Source organism: Chiroxiphia lanceolata, chromosome 1, assembly GCF_009829145.1.
Source record: "Chiroxiphia lanceolata isolate bChiLan1 chromosome 1, bChiLan1.pri, whole genome shotgun sequence".
NCBI classification, from domain to species: domain Eukaryota; kingdom Metazoa; phylum Chordata; class Aves; order Passeriformes; family Pipridae; genus Chiroxiphia; species Chiroxiphia lanceolata.
The window spans coordinates 10,547,112-10,574,364 of NC_045637.1; the positions used below are offsets into that span (position 1 = coordinate 10,547,112).

The window sequence follows — 27,253 nt, forward strand, 5'->3', positions numbered from 1 at the left end:
AAGGCGTTCCCTGTTGCCTTGTGGATCTTCTGACCACGCTCCAAGACTTTTCCTGTCACCCTGTAGTGCTGAGTTATTTCCCCAAAGCTTCCTGCTTCCCACTTCCATACTTCTAGTCATTTTCTATCAGGATGGAGAAGAGACCTCCCAGTAAGCCCAGGGTGGCCTGGGAGGAGGCTGGTGCTACCCAGGAAAGCAGCTCTCCATAAGAGCCTCATGAGGTGCCCTGGATGAAGGACAGGGCTCCTGAGGAAAGCAGTTCTCCAGCAGAACTCCCCCAGGGGATCCTGGCAAAACCATCACAAACACAGATGAGTGAGTGACGGGCCCCGTTGGACTGGGCAGCAGTGAGTGCTGGTAGGAGGGACTGCTGCAGCCAGCGGGGGGGAGCTCTGTGACTTGTACTCTCTCCAGCTGGGGAAGGACAGGAGCAGGGCTGAGGAGTACCTGCGTCAGTGCCTGTTGTACCCCAAGGACCCTGAGGCCACTGTGCGAGAGGTGACCATCAGGTTCATCAGTGAGCCCCAGCCCCTGGAGTCCCTCTTTGGGCAACCTGGCCCCCATCCCTGCTCCTGCACCAACATCGTGGCGCAGCCTTTGGGTTGCCCAAGCCCCAGCTGCCCCATGCTGGGCTTCAACTTCCCTCTGCCACCCCTGCCCATGCAGCTGGGCTTGGTGGCCACCTTGCTCAGTTCTACCCCCCTGAGCTACTGGTGCTTCCTGGGGTCATCCCTGCTGAGGGGGAGGAAGGTAGGGCCAAGGGCCCTGCTGGGGAACAGGGGCTGATGGAGCTTTGTCCCTAGGGGTGGCCATGTGGCACCTGCAGGACTAAAGCACAGAGAAACTGGATGAGATCTGCAGTGGTGAGTGGGGAACATGGGCTGCAGGGGATGTCTGGTGGTCTCTGCAGACACGAGGGTTCATCTCAGCTCTGTTTCTTTTGGTCACAGCCGTTCAACCCTTGCAGACTGTGGGCAACAATTTCATCTCTTACCTGGTAACTCAGGACATCTTGATCCTGACAGCTTTAAATCTACAGCAAAACCCAAGCTTCAATCTACAGGCACTGCTCTTTTGGTGCTACTGAGCCAGTTGGAGGATGGCTGTGATTTATTAACGCTGGAACAATAGGCCCAAATCCATGATGTCCTTCAGATGCGCAGACTGTGTCCTGCTTGGCCTTACTGCTGCCTGCAGGACAACTTTCCCCTCAGCACACCCACAGCCCCAGGCTGTTTGAGAAGTTGACCCCTTACTGAGGCTTTACCCAGGAGAAATCTCATTTGTGTCTCCTCAGGGCAGTCCCCCCACCATGCAGCGAGGATAAGGCACAGAAACTGTGGGTCCCGCTCTGCCTTCCCATGGGTGTACAGGCATCCAACGAGGCATCTGCTGTTACTGCATCACCACCTCCCCTCACCACAATGGGTTTGGAAGTGTTTCCAAGCAGAGTACTGTGGTGTTAAGGAGACCAGAGGGAAACCTCAGGGGTCCTAGAGGGACTGGAGGACAAACAAGGACTCTCGGTTGCTGCCACCATGGCAGAGGACGGGCCTCCACTGCCATGTTGCTGCTGACAGAGGCAGCTGTCCCTACCCACAGGTCAGGGGCATGATGTTCCTTATAAATCCTTGTCAGGCTGAACAAAGACACTGGACACGTGTCTGGGAACTCTTATGTTTTACTACACAGTTGCCATAAATCTGGCAACCAGCCCACTATTTAGACTGAAAAGATGCTGGCTAACAAGCCCTTAATTTCATACGGTACGTCTCTAAGTTCTCAGCTCCCAAAACAAACTCCTCAAAGGTGCTGGCACACAGGCCACTACACACAATCAAAGGTGTTGGCTAACAAACCACAACACACCAATATTCAGTTGTTCCCCCCAGAGAGAGAAGCCTTTTCATCATCTCATTTGTAATATCTGGAACATGCAGGGCTTGGGTGTATGTCAAAGGGAAGTACTAGGCTTAGGCATTTAACTGAATTACAATTATTCTTTAAATCAGACTTGAAAATCACTTACAAAAAGTGTAATAGTTCAGTAAACTACTGTGAGATTTAAAAAAAAAAACCAAACATAAAATCTCAGAGGCTGGAGAATTTCTGAAACTGAATAAACTTAGGAAAAAAAAGAAATATTACCCCTCATCCATTCCTTTATTTTTTTAACAACGTGTCTAATAATAAAGTTTTGAGGTTTGGTTTCTTTTTTTGGGTTTTTTGGGTTTTTTTACTAGGCAAGCTTGAAAATATACAAAAACATGTTAGCATAATTTTCCTCATGAATTATCTTTGTGTTTGCCTATCTACTTTTTGGTCATTTTCTAAAAATAATGTCCTTAACACTCCTTAAATTGTAGTTGAAAGTGAAAGTTGAAAGTGGTTGCAGTCGTCAAGCTACCACAAAAAAAGGGGACACAGGTGTCACATCCCTTTTTACACACCGAGGATGTTAGTATGAAGATTACTTAACCTCAAAAGAGGGCTTCAGTGACTTCAGGTACTGAGTGGTGAGTCCCGAGTCATGGGAATGTGCAATGGGACATTGTCCTTGCTATTTGCTGGTCATAACTCTGAGCAGCTCTCCATCTACACTTCTAGACATTCATTTCTGTCTTCCAGAGGCAATTGTTTCTCTCCATTGACTGTCTAAAGAACCTAAGCATCTGTCTGAGGTGCTCTGGTTGATTGTGTTGGGATTAGTCATCTATGGTTTAGATGCTGTGGTTCTTGATTTCAAAATGAGAAACGGCAGTGTTGTTATAAGTATTTCAACACAGAATTCTGTATACAAAGGACATGTGTAATAAAAGAGAAGGCCCGTATTCAGAATTAAAACACTCCATGCTAATCTGTTTCACAGATCTAATCCCTTTCTCTTGGAAGCATGTGGAACATTATTATTCTTCAAAATTAAAAATACGTTGGTGAATAAATTTGAACTCACTAAAAACTATTCTTAAATAATCTGTAAACAAAACCAATTCATATAATAAATATTATGACAATGGGTTTTTTAAAAAACCTCATTAAGCAGTTGCACTTGGTGAGTTAATCATTTCCTTGCTCAAAAATAGCAAAACACTACTATGCATCATACATGAAATCTATTTCTCTTGCAGCAACCTGACATGAATGTCTACATTGTTTGGTTCATGATAAATTTTCTCAGCGTTACGATTGAGGAAATATTTAGATTTTTATTTAATTTTTGTTTTGAAAATTTCTGACAATTTTGTTTTGAATCACCATAAAAAAAATCATAAAAAATAACTTTGTAAAACAAATTCAGTTCATGCTAAATGAACTCAATGCGGAAACAATTGTTTCGCCACAGTCTGAAACTTCTTGCTATTAATAATTTTATTATTATCAAAATTTTGTTTAAATTAAGTAGGCAAAGCACTTCCATTCCGAAAATTGAATGGTTTATTTTCAGTTCACAGGTTTTATTTTGGAATTTTAAACCCAAACAGTTCCATAAAAGCTATACATATTTTTCCAGTGTTTCAACAATCCAGTCCTCCAGTTTTAATGGCAAAATTTTACCCTGTTTATTTTAACTGAGCTTTATTTAAGCTGCAATGCAGTACTCCCACACTAAGAATTGAGGTAGGCCCTAAGATTGACGGTAAGGTGATGATAAAGACAAAAATACAGATATATGTACCTGATTGTTTCAGGTTGTCAATCAGATTACTCGGCATCACGCCATTATTCTACATCATGTACCAGAGATGTTAAAGATCACACTGAGTCTATTCTGGCATTCATAAAACTGATATGCTGTAAAGAGCCAACATAGTATGGATTTATAAATGAGTATCTTTCAGGCACTACAGCTAACAAATATGTTCAATATTCATCAAATCTGTAAAATATTCATCTGGAATTCATTGAAAGTCAAATACAAAACTCAACTTCTATTCTCTAAACAAGCATAACTATTCAGACACTGAAATTATAGCCAGTTTGGCATCTTACAGACAAACCGTTGTTTTTTTTAAAAGACCATCAACATCTTTGATCAGTTTGTAAACTCAGAATTGTTTCACAAGTCTTTGTTTGGCCAATATATGAGAGGAAAAATGTGGAACATTTAAAAAAGGATCGAAATGCCTGATTTATCTCGGAATCTACCATATAAAATATAGCTAAACTTAAAAGATTTTCTCTCAAAGAAACTATTTTCCCATTGGTTTGAAGGTGAATTGTAAGTTTAAGCTTCCAAAATTCTCTTTTTGTCATTTAGTAGAAACTAAACTATTAGTAGCTCTTTGGCTATACATGTCTAATGTTGACCACCACCGTGATGACTCTGAGGAGACGCAGATATGATGCTACAGAAGCAATTCATGTTGTGATGAAAGAGAGTGATGACAGAGACTGGTTTAAGAAAGAACACAGAGAAGCTGTTTAGACAAAGAATGAAATTCTAACCAGGAATTTCTTGTTGAGAGAAAACTTGTGTCCAATGAAGTCTTTGTAAATTCACTGTAAGAGTAACTGATAATGAACAAATTAAAAAAAAATAGTGGACATTTTTTAGCATTACTGGTGATGAACAAATATATACCTTAACAAGGAGGTAATGATTTCTTCTTAACTCAAAGTTTACAAATAAAGGTCTTCCTTTCTGCAAGACTTGCTTTTATCGAGAGATGTTAAGGAAATCAAATACTACAAGGAAATCAGACTACTAGATCAATAGTTTTATCTCCTGATAGACTGTTAAGAAGTCAATGGCCAGATTTTCATTAACATTACATGTGGAAAAATTTTACATTATTTGTGTTATTTGGTTTAAAACTGAAGTTTCACCAGACACGAACCTCTTTAATTCACACATTTTATAAACTTTTTCCCCAAAGACAGAATACTCCTTGGTCTCACTTGAGGCCTTGTAGGAATCTTGTGCTGGGAACAATTTCTTTGCTAGAGTGAATGCATAAAAGCCCCACTGCAGATCCATAGTCTACTATGTGGGAACCCCAAAACATATGTACAGCTTGAAAAACCCCAAATGGGATTTTCATGATCTTATCATTCTCACACTTACAAAGCAGATGTACAGTTTGATCTGATTACTGGGTTTCAGTTTGCAATAACACCATGCAAACTTTTCCTGTGTACGTAGCACTAAATATTGCAGAAAAAAAAGGCATAAGAATGGATCAAACTTTGGTGCTTTGCAGCTACAAGTAAGACTTTGTTTCGCTTGCATTTTTAAGAAGTTTTTCAGTTCGTTTGACACCAGACCTCAAAGCAAGAGACCAGTGTATTAAATTGCTGGGGTCCACATGCTTTTACATTAGAAAATGTCACCAATAATTTCTTTAAAAATCTGGCAAACTGCTACAAGATATCATGATCAACGTTGGCCTGTGCGGAATCATTCAGGGCTCAGGTAGTATGTAGATAGTCAATGCTTATACATATAAAACCTCAGAATAAAGGGTGCTAGAAATCATTGAACCAAAAGGACTTTGCAGTGACTTAATAATCATTTAAGTGCATTGTTCAAATTAATAACTTGAAGCTTAAAAAATTACAAGTCTTCATTTTCTCCTTCTGGGGGAGAAAATGTTTTAAGATTTAAGCATATATAAATACTGGGTAAAAACCCCTGTTGTTTTTATTAATCTGCACAGATGTTCTTAGTTCTTGCAATTCTAGTCTTCCAATTACTAATCCCCTGTACTTACAAAAACTCATGGAAAAGAAGAACCTGGACCCTTGTGAATTCCCTTCTTTCCTCTAAGCCAATCAATTATTCCCATGTCCGGCTTTGACACAATAGGAACTGAAAACACATTGTTTATACTGATCAAAATTACCCCCAATTATAACTTTCCTTTACCATACCTATCGTTCTGGGTGTTGTGCAGCTCACATCAGAGCATTGCATAATTTCTCATTTGGCCTAGAAGCTGGGAGGTTGCAGACACTCAGTGTATTTGCCTTTTTCTCACTTTCTTCAATAATTTTAATAGTTTCTTGCATGAACATTGCTAGCAGGAGGCACACTGGACACTTGACGTGACCTAGAAAAGACATAGAATCATAGAATAATTTAGCTTGGAAAAGACTTCTAAAATCATTGAGTCCAACCACTAACTTAACATTGCCAAGTCCATCACCAAACCATCTTTCTATTCATCTACTAATCATCTATTAGTAAACCCCAAAACTGAATTACATGCAATCCTGCAAAGAGCTGTGAACCAATTAATTTCACATTTAAGAGGATGATGGGAGAGAGTTGCAAAATTTTGAATATATGAAAATGTATGTGACCAGAATAAGTCATACAGATGGAGAGAATGCAAAACACAGTGATTTAGAAACTCTTGTGGTCATGAAAGACCACCATTGTATTTGTTCATGACCTACAAGCTCCAGAGGCCACGTGTGAAATGAAACACGCAAGATGTTACTTTAAAGAGCAACACATTTTGCAGGTTTCGCAGCTCCAGCTGAATGTTAAAATATGTGACCACTTGTTGATAATTCGTAGTACAATTTTTCAAAGAAAGCAGGAAACGGAGGCTTACTGCAGGGAAAAAAAAAAAAAAGAAGAAGAAAAGAGAAAGAAAAAGTTGACTCTTACTTGAAAGCAGTCTCTATATATAATGTTCCAGAAAACATTAACTGAACCACTTACTTTAATCATTTTCGTTGTTAAATTAATTGTAATGTAGAGTCTCTTGAAAGAAAGAGAAGCATGGAAATAAATACAGGGCTGGAAGTCAAAACATTTATGCTCTCATTCTAGCTCATTCTTCATGTTTTCTAATGATGTTGAGGAAGTCATTTAAGAAATTCTATTTCTCTGTCTGCAAACTGGGCATAAAAATATTTTCCTCTTCTACTCACAGTGGTGCTTTGAGGCTTCAGGATATCCTTAGAAAAAACTTTACTGGTACTAGTGGGATTCCATGAGACAAAACTGTTCAAGGGTGGAGCACAAGCTTTAAGAAATTGAAATGTGTGGTTGGTCACACCTGTGCTGGAAGTCAGAAACCAGAGAAAACAGTCCCTGTACTGTAGTGCCAATGAGAACAAAGACAAACTGCTAACCAGCAAAATAGGTGGAAACTGTATCAGCCCCCACCCTCCCCACACTCCGCCCTTCCCCAGCTGGTCTTGCACTGTCCAGGCTGGGAATATAAGGAACTAAAAGATAGCTGTGGAGCCATCACATTCAGTCTCTAGTTAACAGTGACATGACATCCTACTACTGTTTCTTCTAAGACACACGTTATGAGTGTGGAGAGAGCTACTTTACATCTATATAGATGCCTAGCTCTGAATTAAACCAATCTCACTCTGTTGACTTGGACAGAACTATACTTATTTATACCAGAATATTTGGCTTTCATTATAACCTTCTTTTCTTTTTTTCATTTTACCACTGCCAGTAAAAATGAAAACCAAACAGAACTCTGCTAAAATGGGTCACAAGTCTTTGTGCAAAGCCATGAATTGGCCCTTGGCAGCATGTTCCCATTGTGTCCAATTCCATCACAGCATTCTGCTCCCTGCTGCACCCACTCTACAGCCTTCTCTGACACTGGGATGTCTTTCCTGCAGGACACAGCAATTAGATGTTTTAAGGAGTACTCATCCCAGCATTTGCCATGTTACTGTGACCCACTGATGAGTACCTGAAGAAGAGAGATATATCAAAACATACTTTCAAGTTGTGAAATTCTTTTAATTTTGACTTATCGCCTAAAGCAAGGATGAGGTGATCTGCAAGGCTGCATCTTTTCCATTTATTCTTGGGAGTTGTGGAAATGGAGCACTGCTGCAGTCACACTCATACAGGTTTCTAGTACAGTGGTCCTATGACTGCTTGCAGAGATTTTAGAACACTTCACTGAGTCTTCAGCAAACATCTTGCTCGGCCTTTATTTGCCATTGGTACCGGTGTTAGTTTAAAGAGTTATGCCAAGAACAGCAGACAGCAGTGTACAAGAACAGCACAAAAGGTAGAGTCTGAGTTTCACCTGTAGATGTTAATAAATCATAGCGCAAGATAGGTTGAGATTGCCTTTTTCCCTCCTTTCCACTGCACCATACTGACCACTAGAGTTTGCTGTATTAACGTTCGAGTGAACAAATCCAAAAGCTCTGAAATAGCCCTACAAAATAATTTCTGAAGAAAGCATGAATTCCCTTACCACAAGCTATAGAAACTACAATGCCCTTCTCCAGCTGTTGAGATGAACTCAACCTGAAATGTAGAAGAAGCTGCAGGAAGTGTATGATTTAGTAATTGGCACTATATTCTCTCTGTTGGTACAGTGCCAATGTTCTAGCAGTGTGCTAAGGGACACTGTGCTATTTTCAGATTAAGTGAAAAATCAAGGTCCTGACTGCTGATCATTTTAGCTAATTAAAGATCCCTTGGCATTTATTTGCAGAAGAAGGGATATTAGCTTTGATGAGCTGGCAAAGCTCCAGCTAAGAGAAGCAAATGCTGCAGATCAGGTTTTCCCTGAAATTCTGAAAGGTAGGTGTCCATTCTCTTCTTTCACTCTCAAGAGCGTAACATTGAACTGTGCTGTAAAAAGAAGACGCTTTTCACCTGGAAGACGTTTTAGTTTGTAAAGTACTATGTCACGCACTAGGATGGAAAATTAAATATGATGGTAAAAATTAATTTAGGGGGTTTGATGCAAAGTGGACACTGATTTTGGCAACCGGATTGATTTCTGGATGAATCTCCAATGTAGTTTCAATATTCTCACATTTAAGACTTCTTAGTGAAATTCATCCATTCCTTCTGACAGAGGTATTGCACAGTTTATTCTTATCTCTGCTCATACCCTTGGTTCAGCTGGACTCAATCCCAGTGGTGGCATCAGCAGAGGGAACTCTGACAGAAGAGACAATCGATCTCTTCTAATTTGCTGTGACTACCACCACCACAGTCCCAGGGAGCAAGAAACCAGTTCTACAGAAGTCTTGCTCCAGCCCGCAGCTCTGGTAATGGGTGTCCTTGTTCACAATTGTATTGGGGTCTGTTCTGTCAAGACAGGGAACTGATTCCCCTGATCTTTAACAATGTCTCAGCTTGTAGAAAGTGATTCTTTTCAGACACACATGATTTGGTCATGTTTTTGCACAGACAGCAAAAGACTACATAGCAAGTCCATCCTTCGCCAAATTTCAATTCCTTGCTTCAAAGACAGTAAAGGCTAAAGCCTCTCATCAAAATGGCTTCCCAGCAAAACACTTCTAGGATGAAGAAAAAAGTATTACCCCCATCTTCATACCCCACAAAGCTTCTCCATGTCACAGTTTCAAAGAATCCAAACGGAAAGAAAAACAAACAAAAATATCCACAAAGAAATAGGAACAGATTAAACAATTTCAGTCCAAGTCCAAGTCCACTTTAACAAAGTGATAAGTAGGTGAAAAATGGGGCCATATAAGCATACCAAGCCAACTTAGCTTCTATTAGTTACTTGAAACAGTAATAATATTTACCAGGCTGATGATACAGGAACAAAAGTGACCCTGTGATAACAAACATATACAGTAATAATATTCCCTCTTTTAACATCCCATCCATCTGTTTCAATTACTCACTACTTCTGTCCCCACTGAGGTCATAACCCAGTTCACTCATGGTGAGGTAAACAGTTTAATGGGACTACTTGTAATGACTAGGTTGCAGGACGGCCTTTACTGAATCACAGTCAGGAGTAAAATTCCAGCTACTCATACATTCATTTTCCAAGCCTGAGATCTCGAGTCAAAGGTCTCCCACATACTCTTGATTTTCATAGAAATTCAGCTTTCTAAGTGCCTAATTATTTTTGGAACAGAGCCTAAGTCATCTAGCAATAGCATTTTGAAATTGTGACTCTCTGTCTAGTTATCTGTGCAAAACCATACACTTAGAGAATTCATAAACAATAAAATCCAGTCATTGTTTTTCCTGAACTGAGCCCCAACCCAACAGATGCAGTTATAAAGAAATTATTTAAACTAGAAACAAACACTTTAGGAATGAGCCAAACAAGCTAAAAATAAGAGCACATGACAAACTGCAGAAGTAAAATATTCTGCCTCAAAACTTGAACAATAGTGATCAGAGGCAGCCTGAGAATTTGATGGCAAGCCAGAGAAACAACAGGTTTTCAGCACTCGCAATCCAACATACCCAACTGCTCTCAACTATGGCCCTCTGGAAATATACAAGGCTGGCTGAAGCGCTAAGGGGAGGATTAACTAGGTGGTGTATTGCGAAAAGTGAGGAAATGAGCAAATGCATTTCTCAAAGCAGTTTGGGTGACTGGGAGGATGCAGGAGGACACTTATTTCTCCTGGTTTTCCTGAGGCAGTTGAGGAGCCCACCTGCCTTCATCACCTGTGGTAAGTTTGCAACACTCTAGACTTCTCTTGTGCTTTGCCCAGACACTTGAAATTGTTCTGAGTTTATAACCCTTTTGCCTTCCCATCCCCACACTCAAATATATTTTATTTAGTGCCAGATATGCTATCCCTTCTAAATTATAAAGTTGTAAAGTCAATTAACCTTTTAATATCAGCCTTTTCTTCACCCAGTAAGCAAATATTAGGTGTACCCTTTAAAGTCAACAAGCAGTAAGTTGATGTCTTTTTGTCCAAATTTTTGACAAATGTTCTTAAAAAATTCCTCAACTCTAAAGCACTTTGCATTTTGTGCAGAATTTGAAGAGAAAGACTAAATCTGCTTTAGAGTTGAGACCACAGCTTCCCCCAGCTAATGACTGCTGCTGTTCCCAATAACGAAACACTCAGTGTTTGCAGGTGGCTTTCTTTGGTCTAACCATTCTGCAAAACCAATATACTTTTTGGGGGCCAGTGATCTTTCTTTTCTTCTCCTGCTCTTGACTTTCAGATTAGAAGCAGTACTTCAGTAGTTTCCACATACAAGTTCTTGGACTAATGAGCAATTTGCGTCTATTGGTTTCAAAGTGTAACCCTTTAAAGGAGAGTTTTGTTTCACTTCAAGTTAACACAGACCTCTTCTTTTTAATAAGTCTGCCTGAGTATTTATCTGATGCTTCTGAAATTGCTGTGTCTACATGCCTTTTAGTGCTGTTGGATTTTTCACCTCATATGAAACTCTTTAAGAGAAGTGAACTTTTCAGGCTACTTACACAGTTGCCATCGGCATTATTGTAACCATAGGCACAAACAGGGAGGTACCTTACAGAGGTATCTCATTGTGGCAAGAGGTATTCACAGGTGCCATCAGTCATGGTGCCAAAATGGTAGCCAAGAAGGGTTGAAAGTCTTAATGTAAAAGTTTAGAGTGAAAAGCTTAAATTAGAAATTCTTTTCAACTGTTTTCCTGTGTTGATTTAAAATAAATGACACACAGACCTCAACTACAACTTTAAATGAAGGTTTGCTTTCCAAACACAGTGCACAGATCTTAGATAAATAACCACAGAGTGCTAAATTTCTAAGTAAAGTAGCCTATTTATGGACACAGTATCTTATGTGATCCCCTGAAAGCACAGCAACCTCTCTTGCTCAGTGCTTTAACACCAATTTTGTGTATGTTGCATGAACAGTCTTTGATGAGTGAGGCACAGACTGGTTTAGACTACAACTTTTCAGGAGGTTAAGAGTAAGCAGCAGCAATAACAGTATGACAGCATTTCCAAATCACTTAATCCAAAGCCTAGCTCAGGTGGAGGCACAGAGTGGGAATTAGAGGACCACTAATCCATTCCACATTTACACCAAAACTGTCTTAAATGCATCCTGGGAGCCATGCTATTGTATACTCTGACCACAGCATTTGAGCAGCTGGTGTCAGACTCACATCACTCAGGCTTCAGATATACGTCTCGCATTTGCAGCGTGGAGTCACAGTCTATCCCTTGGAACACACTGGCCTGGAAGAGGACCAGGATGCTGCACTGCCACTGCCATGGCTTCATGTTTTCCTGTAGGTAAGAGGCAGTACAATCTCAAGAAAGCAATACAACCCCTTCCCTGAACTATGACTTTGTGCACTAGAAGTTTTCCCTGGCATGCGATGGATTATGATGCTTTACTTTGGGTAGGAGATAAAGAAAATTGAGGGGTGTGGATCTCACAGTCTTAAATGGGCTAGAAATTGACCTAAGTATGAAGGGCAGTGGCAGGATCACACCAACGCACAAAAATGAGCATTATCTTTTCCTGTTTATCATCATACAGTGAATCCTCCACTGTTTTGTCCTCATATAAGTCTTAGCCGTCTACCTACAGACTGCACAATATATCTATGACTATATTACACTCACATATCAAACATCTCCTACAGGAATATAAAACATTACATTGGAGGAATAAGATAGGATACTATTTGTAGGTGAATTCATCAGTCTTTGCTAATATTCTGGCTTTCGTAAGACAATTCACTTGCGCTTTTTCCAAGTATTTGTTTTTAAATGCTGGTGATCTCTTCCCTTTTCGAACATCAGAATACAAAGATCAGAGCAATCTTGGAAACATTATTTTTAGTCTTGCCCTGCTAGATTAAGGAGATGTACATGTAATCATGGCTAGGCTTCGCGAACGAAGATTTGGGAAGGCACTATCCACATTTGCTGCAGGCACGCTGGTGGCTTATGGGGCCAATACATGACAGACATATCCGATTGCAAAAGGCGCAGCAGAAAGACTCCTTAGATGGTGTATTTTGCAAGATACAGTTCTTTCTGCGTTGCCTTTTTTCCTCGAGAGTGATCCTGCGTGAGTTCTCAAAGGAGACAACTGCGTTATAGATGGCGTGTCTCCAGGCCTCCCGATTGGAGGCCAGAGTAGTATCCTGTATGTAAATATCCATGCATGCATGGATATGTGTGTATAAGGAAGTACTTTAAAATTCTATTCTGGAATATAACAGAGAGATATATAAAATATTTTACATTTCTTCTTGAGAATCTTAACAAATATTTTTCACTGATTACTCTCAAGTTTGGGGAGATATCATTCTCAATTTGTTCCGTAAAATACCTTTTTCCTTTTTAAGGTTCTTAGTGGGTGTGGACTAGAAGATGTATTGTCTAGACTGGTAAATTCCATGGCTGGGTGCAGTTGGTTATAGAGCTGCTTTCATTCTTAAGATCTCAAGTACATCATAAACTGTTCACAGAGCTCACACCCAGCACATCACTGAAATATAGTCACCGTTACAGTGGAATTCAGCAGCTGCTTAATGGTTCATAGATCACTCTTGTTCCCAATTAGGCCAGTAGCAATCTTTCTGCTGCTTTCAATAAGAAGGTTCTTGTGTGCTAAGCCAGGTATGTGCTTAAGTACCTTGTTAAATCACAGTCTAAAGGCTTAAATTTTCTCATATAACATTCATACTGACTTCACTGGATGCAAATCTGAACCTTCAGGGAGGAAATAGGTAAGAAGATCAATTGAAAACACAGAGTGAATTTTAGGTAGAAGGAAAATAGGGTGAAAGTGGAGTACACACAACTAGTAAAGCAGATGATCCGGATATTCCCTGTTGGCTCTAGCAGGGCAACTGAGGCATTAAAAAGGGGCCATATTCATTCTTAGAGCAGTTGCCAGTCTCATAGCAGGGAATGCTTAGAGTGGAAAGATAACTAAAGAATGACTGTTAAACACAAGCTAATGAGAGTACCTTGAAAACTCACTCTAAAATACTGTGAATCGAGTAGTATGTATTTCAAACTAAATGGGTATCTTTGGGCAGGCTTGAAAATTTTTCTCTTTTAGTGAAACAGGCAAGAAGTTGCAGAAAGTATAGTTAATCTAGTATATGAACTTTATTCCTAATGTCCATGCCCATTGCAGTAAGAAGGATTTGCTAATTTTCTAACGGAAGATGTCCCTGCCCATGGCAGGGTGTTGGAACTACATGGTCTTTAAGGTCCCTTCCAACCCAAATCATTCCATGATTCTGTGATGCTAATAGCCTAGTTCTGCAGGCCTCATGCAACAGTAACTCCCAGTGGCTTCAATATCAGGCAGGAGCACACAGGGAATAAGTCTCAGTTATGTTTCTGAACAAGTTTTAGGTATGTTTTTACCTATACACGTTTTCCCTGTTTTTTCAGCTGCACACTGTACTTCCTTCTCACTTACTTGTAGACAGAGACAAGATACAAGTACAAAGTAGTGATTTATTTCAGCTTAATGGAGGCCTTTTATAATGAACTGAAAAGATCTGCCATGGGAAAAAACACTATTTCTAATTTCCTCCACTGTTTTCTCCCTGCCATGCCTATTTCTTTTTTTTTTTTCATTATTTTTAGTGAATGAACTGAGAAGACAGACTGTAGAAGCTCACCAATAGAGTAGTCAGTTCAATGGACATGAGATGGGTTTGAAAATACAGAGATTTTTTCTTGCTTTATGATAGCAGAAATTTTTGTGATCTCTGTCACATAGAGTGACAGTACTAGTTCCTGTCAGCTGTGAAAAAACAGCTGCTTTTCAAAACAGTTTGATTACTCATCTTTCTCAAAACCTTGTGCCACTGTGAATATCTTAAACTTATAATCACATGATTAATTGATGTGAAATTAAGATGTTACAGTATAAACTAATGATTCATGCAACCTATTGGGAAATTTACTTATGCTCTTCACCACCGGAATATGTCTTAAATTATAAACCACCTTTCTGGTTAGAGATTGGTATTCATTGTAGCTTGCACAGCATCTAGAAGAGGATTTACGCTGGTTGCAAACCTCTATATGCAGCTAAAAATAACAAAGTTTAATCAGAAAAGATTGGAAAGACTTGTAGTTGTTTAATTTATGACGACACCACTGTGAAATTATAAATGTGAAAGTCATGGCTAGGCTTCGCGAACGAAGATTTGGGAAGGCACTATCCACATTTGCTGCAGGCACGCTGGTGGCTTATGAGGCCAATACGTGACAGACATATCCGATTGCAAAAGGCACAATGTGAAAGTGAAAAACAAAGAAATTGCCTTCTTTAGGAAGTTCACGGTCTTTTGAATGAGAGAAACTGCTTGAGTAATATGTTGAAGGATTTAAGACAAATTTTTTCAGCCTGGAAAATTTCTGAAGAGCAATTTAAGAAATTATCAACTTCAGATACTGGACAAACTGGTAACTTTTGCTGCAATATGACATCATTTTATTAAATTTGCCCTTCGGAGAGGGAATTTGCTGAAGATGAAAATACCTAGTACTGAGGTGTCTACACACCAGCTAGGCATGAAATGTATTACAGGTCCTGCAGACTTAGGATTCTGTTCAATTACTTAATACAGTTTCCTAGTAAAGTATCAAGTCTGACCTCCAACTACCACTTCAGTGTCATGTCAAGAAGGTCATGAAATTGCTTGAGTGGGTCCAGAGGAGGACTTTGATCATGAGAGGGCTGGAGCACCTCTCCTCTTAGGAGAGGGTAGAGTTAGATTAGGTATAAGGAAGAGGTTATTTTCTGTGAGAGTGGTGAGACACTGGAAGAGGTTGTCCAGATCCCTGAGAGTATTTAAGGCCAAGTTGGAAGGGGCTCTGTGAGGAACCTGGTCTAATGGAAGGTGTCCCTGACCATGGTCAGAAATAGAAAATCTTTAAGGTCCCTTCCAACACAAACCACTCAACAGTTCTATGATAAGAATTTATTTGCATCAAGGGGGCAATGTTTTCAGCCACATTGCGCTGTACTTAAATGCATGGCAAAGCCTTCCTGCATAATGTTTCCAAAGTGCTGCTTTTACACTTTTCCCTGTGAAAGGGGGTATCTCTGGGGAATGGCAGTGATTGCACTTATGAGGAGGACATGATGAGTCAGATTAGATCAGTCACGAAAGATCTTCCAACTGTTCAGTACAAACTCACTCAACATCACTGATACTTGTGAATATTTTAGAATAGCATGCAAAGAATAAGTTAAGCAAATGCTTTTAAAATTTAAAGAAGACTAACAGGAATCACTAAGATACATTGTCTTTTTCTTGTATACATCAGTCCATTCCAGGCATGGATTACTTTGAAACATCATTTGCCATCACAAGTCAAATAGGAGCTTCCCAGCAGAAGTCCACTGTTGTGGACATTTCATTCTTTGTCTCTTACTCTTTACCTGCTCAGCTACATTGTATGGTCAGGAAGAACAGAAACAAAAATTAAGAAATGTATTGACAAACTTGAGAAGATATTTTCTCTGTGTATTGCCAGTAGAATTTTTAAAATTACCTGTAACTTGTGCGAGAAGGAGAAAACATCACAATTAAAGAACAATTCTCTCCCATGATTTCATGCAAAAATTGTTGTTTGATTTTTATTTTTCTACAAACCTCTGAATCCTAAACTTTCACATGCATCTTAAAATTTATAAAGGTAATCTAAAAATCTACTTTACCATGACTCAGGAAGTGTGCATTCACTGTTCTTTCCTGAAGTAAACATCTCGCTCACACAAAGTCATTCGTCATGAGACTTTTGAGGTGTCTGAACAAGATGGGAGACAAAAAGTCTGCCTAGCCAATAGGCCAGTGATCCTAAATTTGTAGAAACTTCTCACATTAGTTATACTAAGATAAAGGCAGGCATTACATTCAGCATTACTACCTTAACCAGTTTCCTTTTTCTTCTCATCTTCTTCCTGTCTTCTTCCAACATTTTCTGTTTTTCAGATATTTCATCATTTCAATTCTTTGCCTGTGAAGGTGTGGAAAGACCAGAGGAGGGCAGGCAGAGTCTGGGATGGAAAAAAGCAGCAGCTACAAAGAGATGCTTAAAATATGTCAGAGAAATCAATAATCCAAATGAAATAAAGGACAGAGCTTTTGTAGTGAATCAGGGAATCCACCTTTGCTTTCCACACAGAAAGAACTCTGAAGCTGAATGCTGCCTCTTCTTGCAATTATATTCAATTAACAAACACAAGGCAAGGTGACAGCCAACTTCTCCATTTCACCTAATCTTCCTCCCTCTTGGATTCTTATTCTAGATGAAATATCTAAAAGTCGCCTCTGTGGATTGATTTCTCATCTTAAGGACATAAACTTTATGGTTATTTATTACACTACTGTGGCAGATACCTCAGAAAATGAATCAGGCACAGACAGCCCTTCTTTCTCATTTTACATATGAGAAGACATGTAGTGGACAAAGAGATCCTTGAGGGAAAGTAAGGTGGTAAGTATCTTAAGAAAACTATGCCCATAAGTGTTTCCTGTTTTTGCATAACTCCTCAGAAGAAAGTGAAAAGAAATCATTCCCTCTTTGTTGCCATATTTCAAACAAAACCCAAGACAACCTGGGAGAATGCCTTTCTCCTGAGGAACAAAGGGCATAGTCACTCTCCTGGCTCTTGTTGGTGGGTTGTGTGGTAGGTGTGTGTGGTTTTGTTTGGTGGTGGGTTTGTTTTTTGGGGGTTGGTTGTTTTGGTTTGGTTTTTTTTCCTCTCCACTTCAACTAGATCCAGCAATGGTTTCCAAACGATCAAAAGCCATTGCTGCTGCTGCCAGCAGGAGTGTTCTAACCCAGACAGAACTCCCCAAGAACGATGCAGCTGTCCAGGTCACTGGCTGTAAGAGTGTCTGAACCTGGCATTAGCACCAGAGGACAGTGTGAAAGACACCCACATACGGTGCAATGAGGCGAATGATTTGCTCTGTTTAGTGGCAGAGCTTAAGGAAGAAGTAGAGGGGCAAAGGTGTATTGGGGAAAGTGAAAGGGAAATAGACTGGTGGAGTCACACCCTTTCAACCCCAAAAAACTTCAGGAGGAGTCAGAGAAGCCCTGCCCCTCTTGCCATCAGGTAGATGGAACAGACCAAGTAGCTGGGGGGGAATCGAAACAGGTCCTTGGTCATAAAGGTAAAAGAATCCCCTCCTGACCCCCATCACCCTCCCACATGTCCTTAAAGAACTGATATGAAGTTATGGACCTAGAGAGTCAGGTAGATGACATTCAAGAAAAAGATCTGTCTGGAGAGTCTCTGGTCGCACTCCATCTGTCAGATGGGTCACAACCACAGTTGTTAACAAAAAAGGAAGGGTAGTTGTAGTTGGTGATTCCCTTCTGAGGGGAACCAAGGGCCCTGTATGCTGACCAGACCCATCCACAGGGAAGTCTGCTGCCTTCCTGGGGCCGGTGAGAGGGATGTTACAGCAGACTCCTGGAGTTAATTCAGCCCTCTGATTATTACCCATTGTTGATGATACAGGTTGGCAGTGATGAGATCGATAAAAGGAGGTACCAGGGCAATTAAAAAGGACTTTAAGGCTTTGGGTCAATTAGTTGATGGGACAGCAGCACAGGTGGTGTTTGCCTCAGTTCCTGCAGTAGCAGGGATGAATGAATAGAGTACTAGGAAAACCCATTCTATCAATAGGTGGCTAAAGGATTGGTGCCACCAGCAGAATTTGTTTTTTTTTGATCATGGGTCAAAATTTATGGTACCAAGCCTGTTGGAGTTGGATGGGCTTCATCTATCTAGCAAGGACAAAAGAACTCTAGTGCATAAGTTGTCGGGGCTGATCAAGAGGGCTTTAAAATTGATTTGAAGGGGGAAGGGATTGAAGCCAGGCTCTTCAGAGAAGAGCCTAAAAGTGGAAAGCCAGAGTTAGAAGTGAAATCAGAAGCCCAGCTGAAGTGCATGTACACCAATGTATACAGTGTGGGTAACAAACAAGAGGAGCTGGAAGTCATTGTGCAGCAGGAAAGCTATAATGTAGTCACCATCACAGAAATGTGGTGGGATGACTCGCGTGATTGGAATGCTGCAATGGAGCTACATGCTCTTCAGAAGAGATAGGCAAAGTGGGAGAGGTGGAGAAGTGGCTCGATATGTTAGAGACTCTCTTGACTCTGTAGAACTTGAAACCAGTGACGATAAGGTTGAGTGCTTATGGGTCAGAATCAGAGGGAAGGCCAACAAGGCTGACATCCTGGTGGGAGTCTGTTATAGATCACCCAATCAGGATGATGAGGGTGATGAATTTTTCTACAAGCAACCGGCAGAGGTTTCAAAATCACCAGCCCTTGTTCTTGTGGGCAACTTTAACCTGCCAGATGTCTGCTGGGAACTCCACACAGCGGAGAAGAGGCAGTCTAGGAGATTCCTAGAGTGTATGGAGGATAATTTCCTATTGCAGATGACAAATGAACCTACCAGGACTGGGGCTGCTTTAGACCTGCTGTTTACAAAGAGAGAAGGGCTGGTCAGAGATGTGGTGGTCAGAGGCTGTCTGAGGCACAGTGACCATGAAAGGATGGAGTTTTCAATACTCGGTGACGTGAAGACACCTACCCTGGACTTCTGGAGGGCAGACTTTGGCCTATTCAGGAGGCTGATTTGGAGAGTACCTTGGGAAGCGCCTCGTAAAAACAAAGGGGGCCAGGAAGAATAGACATACTTCAAGAAAGAAACCTTGAAGGTGCAGGAGCAGACTGTCCCTATGTGCTGAAAGGCAAGCTGGTGGGGAAGACGACTGGCCTGACTGAAAAGGGAGATTTTGCAGGAAATTAGGGAAAAAAAGAGAGTCTGTGGAAAAAAGGGTAAGACAACTCATGAAGGGTTGAGGAATGTAGTTAGGTCACGTAGAAAGAAAATTAGAAAGGTAAAAGCACAATTTGAACTTCATCTGTCCACTTCTGATAAGGACAACAAAAAGTGTTTTTGTAAATACATCAACAGCAAAAGGAGGGGCAAGGAAAAGGTTTGTTGGACATGGACGGGAACATAGTTACCAAAGACAAGGATGAGGCTGAGGTACTTAACAGCTTCTTTGCCTCAGTTTTCAACAAGAAGACAGGTTGTCCTCAGGACAACTGGCTTCCTGGGCTGGTAGACAGTGACAGGGAGCCAAATAGTCCCACTGTTATCCAGGAGGAAGAAGTTAGTGACCTGCTGAGCCACTTGGATCCTCACAAGTCTACGGGACAAGATGGGATCCATCCTAGGGTGATAAGGGAACTGGCAGAAGTCCCAGATGACTGGAAGCTGGCTAATGTGATGCCCATCCACAAGAAGGGCTGGAAGGAAGACCCAGGAAACTACAGGTCTATCAGCCTGACCTTGGTGCCTGGCAACATTATAGAACAGATAATCTTAAGTGTGATTACACAGCACCTACAGGACAGACAGGGCATCAGACCCAGAGAACACAAGTTTAGGAAGGGCAGGTCCTGTCTGACCAATCTGATCTCCTTTTATGATCAGGTGACCTACCTGGTGGATGAGGGGAAGGCTGTGGATGTGTCTACCTGGACTTCAGCAAAGCCTTTGACTCCATCTCCCATGGCACACTCCTGGAAAAGCTGCAGCCCACGGCTTGGACAGGGGCACTCTGTGCTGGGTTAGGAACTGGCTGGAGGGTGGGCCCAGAGAGTGGTGGTAAACAGGGCTGCATCCAGTTGGCAGCCGGTCACTAGTGGTGTCCCCCAGGGATCAGTGTTGGGCCCAGTTCTATTTTTAATATCTTTATTGATGATTTAGATGAGGGGATTGAGTCCACCATCGGCAAATTTGCAGATGACACTAAGTTGGGGGGGAGTGTCGATCAGCTGGAAGGCAGGAGGGCTCTGCAGAGGGACCTGGACAGGCTGGATAAGTGAGATAAATACAGTGGTATGATGTTTAACAAGGCTGAGTGCCAGGTCCTGCACTTTGGCCACAATAACCCCATGCAATGCTACAGGCTGGGTATAGAGTGGCTGGAGAGCAGCCAGGCAGAGAGGATCCTGGGAATTCTAATCAACAGGAGGCTGAACATGAGCCAGCAGTGTACCCAGGTGGCCAAAAAAGCCAATGGCATCCTGGCCTGTATCAGGCATAGTGTGGCCAGCAGGTCCAGAGAAATGATTCTGCCCCTGTACTTGGCACTAGTTAGTGTCAAGTTCTGGAGTACTGTGTCCAATTCTGGGCCCCTCAGTTCAGGAAGGATTTTGAGGTTCTGGAGAGTGTCCAAAGAAGGATAACAAGGCTGGTGAAGGGACTCGAGCACAGATCCTATGAGGAGAGGCTGAAAGAGCTGGGGCTGTTTAACCTGGAGAAAAGGAGGCTCAGGGGAGACCTCATCACTCTCTACAACTCCCTGAAAGGAGGTTGTAGCCAGATGGGGGTTGGTCTCTTCTCCCAGGCAGCTTTCAGTAAGACAAGAGGGCACGGTCTTAAGCTCTGCCAGGGGAGGTTTAGGTTAGATATTACGAAGAAATTCTTTACAGAGAGAGTAATCAGACATTAAAATGGGTTGTCCAGGGAGGTGGTGGATGCTCCGTCCCTGGAGGTGTTTAAGAAGAGACTGGATGTGGCACTTAGTGCCATGGTCTAGTTGAAAGGGTGGTCTTGGGTCAGGGGCTGGACTCCATCTCAGATGTCTTTTCCAACCTGGTTGATTCTGTGATTCTGTAACTCTGTGATTTCTCAGAGTGTGTTTCAGAGGTCACATGGTGAGAAGGGAGACGAGACAATGTCTGTTCATCAGCCTGTGGAATTAGAGCTTGAGTAATTGAGATTTAAGGAAGGTCGTCACAGGTGTCTTGTATTCTAGAGAATGAAGGATAAAACACTGACTGAGGGAAACTTGGAGAATGAATCACTAAGAATCTCCCAAGAGGTGGTGTCACACTGCTTTCTGTCTAAAGGTGCCATAATCTTTCAAACTACATCTAAACCCAGAGGTCCCAGCTAGAGATCACGACTTTCTTGTGGTAGAAGCTCCACTGCTATTCAATATTGAGAAAAAATCTGAAAGTGATGATGGGAAAAAAAAAAGTGTGACTCCTTGGATGTCAAGATTGGTATCAACAAGGGAACAGATGTTTAGGGTTTTGATGTACGGTATCCTAAACAAGAATAGTCTATAGAGGGAGTTTGAAAAGAAGAAAAGCAGTAGCATTTCTTTTCTGGTGAAAGACAAAAATGCTTATGATTCTTTACTATTGACAGGAAATAATGTGAAGAATTAGGTTCCAGAGCCTAGAAAAAAACAAAAAGAAAGGTCACAGACTAGAATGAGTAGGAATACTCACTTGTCTACACTCAAAAATAGCATTTTACTCACAATGGCACACTTTTTACTCACGTGTTCTTCCCATCGCTTTTTTCCTAGCTGAAACCTCAGACAAAGTCTATAAGCAAGTTCAGAAAATTTTGTAGAGCTATGCTAATTTTAGTAGGTAAGTCAGGAACTTCTTCTGACAAAAAGCACAAAATGCTGAAGAGAATACTGAGAGAATAAGTGTTCACCAGGATCCTGCATAGTTGGAGACCAAGTTAACTATTGTCACATCTGTTCAGAATTTGGTCTTAAGCCAGGATGAAATAAATCTGAGCTGCTAATAGTTGATGGGAGCACTGAGAAGACAACAAAATATTTGTGTTTATGTAAGCTTCATCTCTGCAGGAAGAGGGGTAATTATTGCAGCCACTGAGTACATCTCCTTTAGGTGTAGCCATCTGACTTGGATGCCTCGTGTACACAAATCATTTAGATCCTTCTCCACATATTAACAGGAAAAAATAAGCAGCTCCAGAGGGAGCTAACCCTTCTGCAATACAAACCTGTCTTCTGTGGGGACAAGACACCCTTTCCACAGACGGGGAACCGGGTTGGCCCACATGCATTACTTTTAACCCTACCAATACAGGTGAAGGAAATCCCTTTTTCTTAATTAAGAGGAAGTACTGCACTTGAATATTATTAGTAATTTTCCAGATAGAACTGGAAATTACTACCCATATACTTCCCAGTTTCTAGATCACCTGGCATGTACAAAAGATCAAACATCATCTTTAAATCTGGATCTTCCACTTTCCCATTAGGCCACCTGAATTACACTCTTTTAAAAGAAACTATAAACACTCAGCTAGAAGCGATTGAGTTTATTCCTGCAGAAATGAGAGATTAGCAGCATCAGACTAATAACTATGCACAAAACCAATCATCTGAAAGACACCATGGCAAAAAACTGTGACAGGAGCTGGATTATACAGTCATAAAAACTCGAGAGATTTGTCAAGGGAATGTATAAACCCAGAGTTGTTCCTATTTCTGTTCAATTTAATTTCTTAAATATGCCTGTTTTTCATTCTAACATATGATTCTGTCTCATTAAAAAAATAGAGAAAGAAGCATTTTATTTTCTCTCTCCATATGCATATTAATATAATAACACTTTAATACATGAGTTTCCTTTTCTGTAGCTAGCTGTTGAATTTTCACATATATTGTTAATAGAGGTGGCAACACCACCTCAATTTGAAATTTCCAAACCTCCTAATAAATTTTTATTTCCAGTTGCTTAAAATTCTGTTAAAGTGTAACCACTCAGGTTAAAATTTTCCAGATCTGGTATCTGTCTTAGGTTGAAGTTTTAAAGGCACTCTCTGTCAACATACCTCATCTGTTTCTCAGAAAGACATTCAGGTAAAACTCAGTGAGTGCTCATCTCAAGCAAATAAAAATAAAACCTTACAACAATTTGTTGGAATAAAATTACTATCTTGTGTGGTAGAGACTCAAAATGTAACAGGTGGAGAGTGAAATCTGGAATAAGGATGTGTTTCATGCTATTTCTGTCTCCTAGTTGTAGCCTTTCAAAAAGCCCCTGAGTTTGTCCATGCTCAGACGAGCCGAGGCAATTGACAGCTGCATGCTTATAAATTCCTTCTGCAGTGGTCGTGTTTTCCTGCCTGTTGTCAGGTCTCAAGGCCAGGAATTCTCTCTTTCTTTCTCTGTCTTTGCATGAACTCAGTGTTTCCCCTGCTGATTGCTAAGCCCAGGCTCTGTGAAAGAGGATACAGCCCAATGTGAACTAGAGAAAATTCAGCCCAGCAAGGGCTTGGAAGCTAGATGTGGTATCATATGCTTAGACAGGTAACACTTAGAGAAAACGGAACAGATTTATTTGAGGCTTCACAGTTCCTAAACCTCACATTTGCCAGTAAGCATTTTGTGCAACTCCACTGGGGAAATGTGCATCTCTGTATCTCTTAGTACCACTCAGCAGAAAGTATGAAAGCATCACCCAGGAATCACAAAACTAACTCAAGAGACAAGAGGTCTGTGCAGTGGATATAAAGGCTGCAGTTCCTGAAAGGGTACATGTGCATGTTACTCAGTCGCTACCTGATGAAATTTCTGTTTTGTTTTTCTCTTTTTTTCTTTATTAAAAACCTAGGAAATTAGCCTCTTTCTCCTTCATGCACAGACACCCTTTTGAAAGAACCCTGACATTGCAAAATCATGCACTCAAAACTTAGAAAACAACAAGTGAGAAATGCAATGCAGCTAAGTGCATATCATAAAACAGGGGTTTTAATGTCCAATTTTAACTACCTTGCTTCGAAATAAACAATGCTACAAGTCATGTGTGCATATGCAATGGACAAGGTTAGACTCTTAACTAAGCCTGCCTTAAGTTTATTTTAAATGGTGTCAGGCTCTTCTCTTCCATACCCTGCTCAACACAAAATTTGGCAAAATGTTTTTCTTCAAACCATGATTTTTCTTGTAGACATGTTTACAGTGAAAATCCTACCTTCTTGCAAAGTGAGCCCAAATGGTGGACAGAGTTACAATGGAGAATAAGCACAGAATAACTATGACTCAAGTCATTGAGATGAACTAGCTCAAAGAAGTAGGTGTGAGGTTTGGATCTTCTCCTGTCTTGAAAATAAATCCTTGGAAGTCACCTCTATGCTGAGAAAATTGTTCAAGTAAGGACAGAGGCTTATGCAAGAGGCAGCCTTTCTAAAGGAAGGGAAGAAAAGGTTGCTTAAACGGAATCAGTGTTGGTCAGTGCAGACTTGAAGACTTTGAAATATTTTGTTTTCATGAAAAAAAACTTTTGCCCAGACTATACACTATAGTGCAGGAAAAGGCATCACATCCTCTCTCTAGAGTTATTTATTTCCATAAGTTTAGAGAGTGGACGAGGCAATCCAAAAATTTGTTATTTACATAAATAAAAAAACAACATAATCCTTTCAACATGTTGAAAGTGATCTGGTCCAAGTTTACACAGTGAACTGCCCATACTGTCTGTCTCCAGCCCAGAGAACATACTAAGACTTTGTGGTACTTCCAGCTGAACAATGTTGAGATATTGGGTATAAATATGCACGTTATCTCTTGGATATGTTTTTCGTGTGATGTCTAATGGGAGCATTCTGGCTTGAAATTCACCAATATGGGAATGCAAGGACTGTTTCTTCTATATGAAATATCTTCATTTAATTTTCAAAATGAAATATGACGGTACTGTAGACAAGAGACTACTGTAGCTTGTTTGCATATGTTGCCCTAGAGAGTGATGCCACAGTTAGTAGATCAAGATTTCATGAAGAAACATAGGATAAAAAGCCACAAATGTCTATCTGTTATAAGCAAAACACACTTAATTCCCAAGGAGCACAACAAAATGGCCAAAGAATACACACTTCTAATAAATTATATGGGCATTTTTTTCTTCTGGTTTAAAACTCTAATTGGTTCCTCCAAATCGACTCTTTTCTATCAGGATGCCACCTTCCCTTGGCAGATCTTCCAAATAAATTGTATTATTCCGTTGTTGTACCAGGGCCTTTTCCACTGTTGCCTGCATGCATTGCAGTTTGTTACAGCATTCAAAACAACACTGCAACATTTCTACCACGAACTCTATTTTTTTCTCCTCACTTTTAATTCTTTCTTTTTTGCGTCTAATAGAGCTGTGGAGATCAGTTTTAAATAGGGTCAGGAATACTTTTAATGTGCTTTTAGCAAATAAAGCTACCCACCACTACCTCATAACAACATGTTTTTAACCACAGTTTGAAGCCTCATTAGAACCCATGTGACTTCAGTTCATGTGTTTGCATTTTGTTTATGCTGTATGCAGAGTGAATGCATTGGCATTTCAATACTAGAGATCCTTTCTGATCTTAAAGAATGTGTTTAACTACACCTGCATTTTTTTCTTTTCCAATTAAAAATTATTAATCATCAATTGATAGGAAAATTTTTCACCTTAAAAAATAATTAAATAGATGTCTGTGTCATCTGAAGCTGGTTAGAAGTCAAGAGATAAACTGTGTATTTAGGTTACCCAAAACTTTACAGTTGCATCTAGTCTGCAGATGGTGACTGCCTGGAACCCAGATCCACCCTCTCCAGGTATACATCCTCTTGTCTCTTACTAATGACTGGGACACACAATAAGGGAACTGTGAGGGTACCCATCAGTGATACATATCTAGTATTAAAGAAGTTCTTACTGGCTTGTGAGGTGATTGGGCTTTTTTTGGTTTTTTTATATGTGTGTGTGTGTTTGTGTGTGTGCATTTTGTTTTGTTTTAATCAAATGTTTCTTCCAAATATTTTTCCCCTAATCCATTTCACGGGGAAAAATAATAATGGCCTTTTCCTTGGCTAAGCATAGCTACTTAGCACTTCATTTGTCACCATGCTATACACACATCCCAGCAGGAATGAGAACAAAACTGACTTCTTGAAATTGGACTGTGGGATATTCTGCACTGACTTTTTCACTGTGAGGGGAACATCTTTCTCAGTCTCATCCAATTCTCTTGTTCTCACCCTTTTTTCTCTTAAGGGAAATGAAGGCACAACCAAATGACACTTAAAGTAAGAAAAGCATTAGATCCTAACAAAATAAAGGAGTTGCTTTGCCTCTGGTTCTCAAACAGGTAAAGCTTCTGAACCTGCAAACACTTTAATGACTCCTGTCACTAATTGTGATGAAAGCCCAAAGAGAAGTGTTACTTAAGATGCACATAGGAAAAACAGGGATTTTTAAAGTCTTTTATGAAAGGAGTAGTAACAAAAACTGTGAACAGATCACTAGAACACAGGAACTTTTATTTAACTTTTCATAGTAAGCATTAGACAACTTGAGAAAATATTTCCAACATGATCTACTTTTTGCCTTCAATTGTCTACTCTGCAGCCTCTGTACAGGGATATATAACTTTTTTTCCTGCCACACGGACATCTTCCTTCACCACCATCATGGTTCCAATGTTCCTTTGCTACTATCACCAACATTATTAGTAACTACCACTTTTTTTGTTGTCATTGTAAATGGTCCTAACCATGGAACAGAAATCTGGGAGGACTTTAGCTGCTTAAACATCAGTGTCTGCAATTCAGGTATCAACATCTGGCTAAACATGCTTTGGTCTGTGCCTTTGCTATATTTGGTTTTCCAGTACAATGTGTTCATTGTGAACCTTGCAAAATCTTTCTGTCGTGATAAAGGTATAAATTCTGTTA

At 40.5% G+C, this 27,253-nt stretch overlaps 1 long non-coding RNA gene across 1 annotated transcript; it reads left to right on the forward strand.

The window, feature by feature from the left end:
* The first annotated feature begins 776 nt into the window (after positions 1 to 776).
* Positions 777 to 16,797, forward strand: LOC116780978. The gene is made up of 3 exons (XR_004354724.1): positions 777 to 863; positions 11,877 to 11,969; positions 16,661 to 16,797. It is a non-coding gene; the product is annotated as an uncharacterized LOC116780978 (long non-coding RNA).
* The last annotated feature ends 10,456 nt before the right edge of the window (positions 16,798 to 27,253 follow it).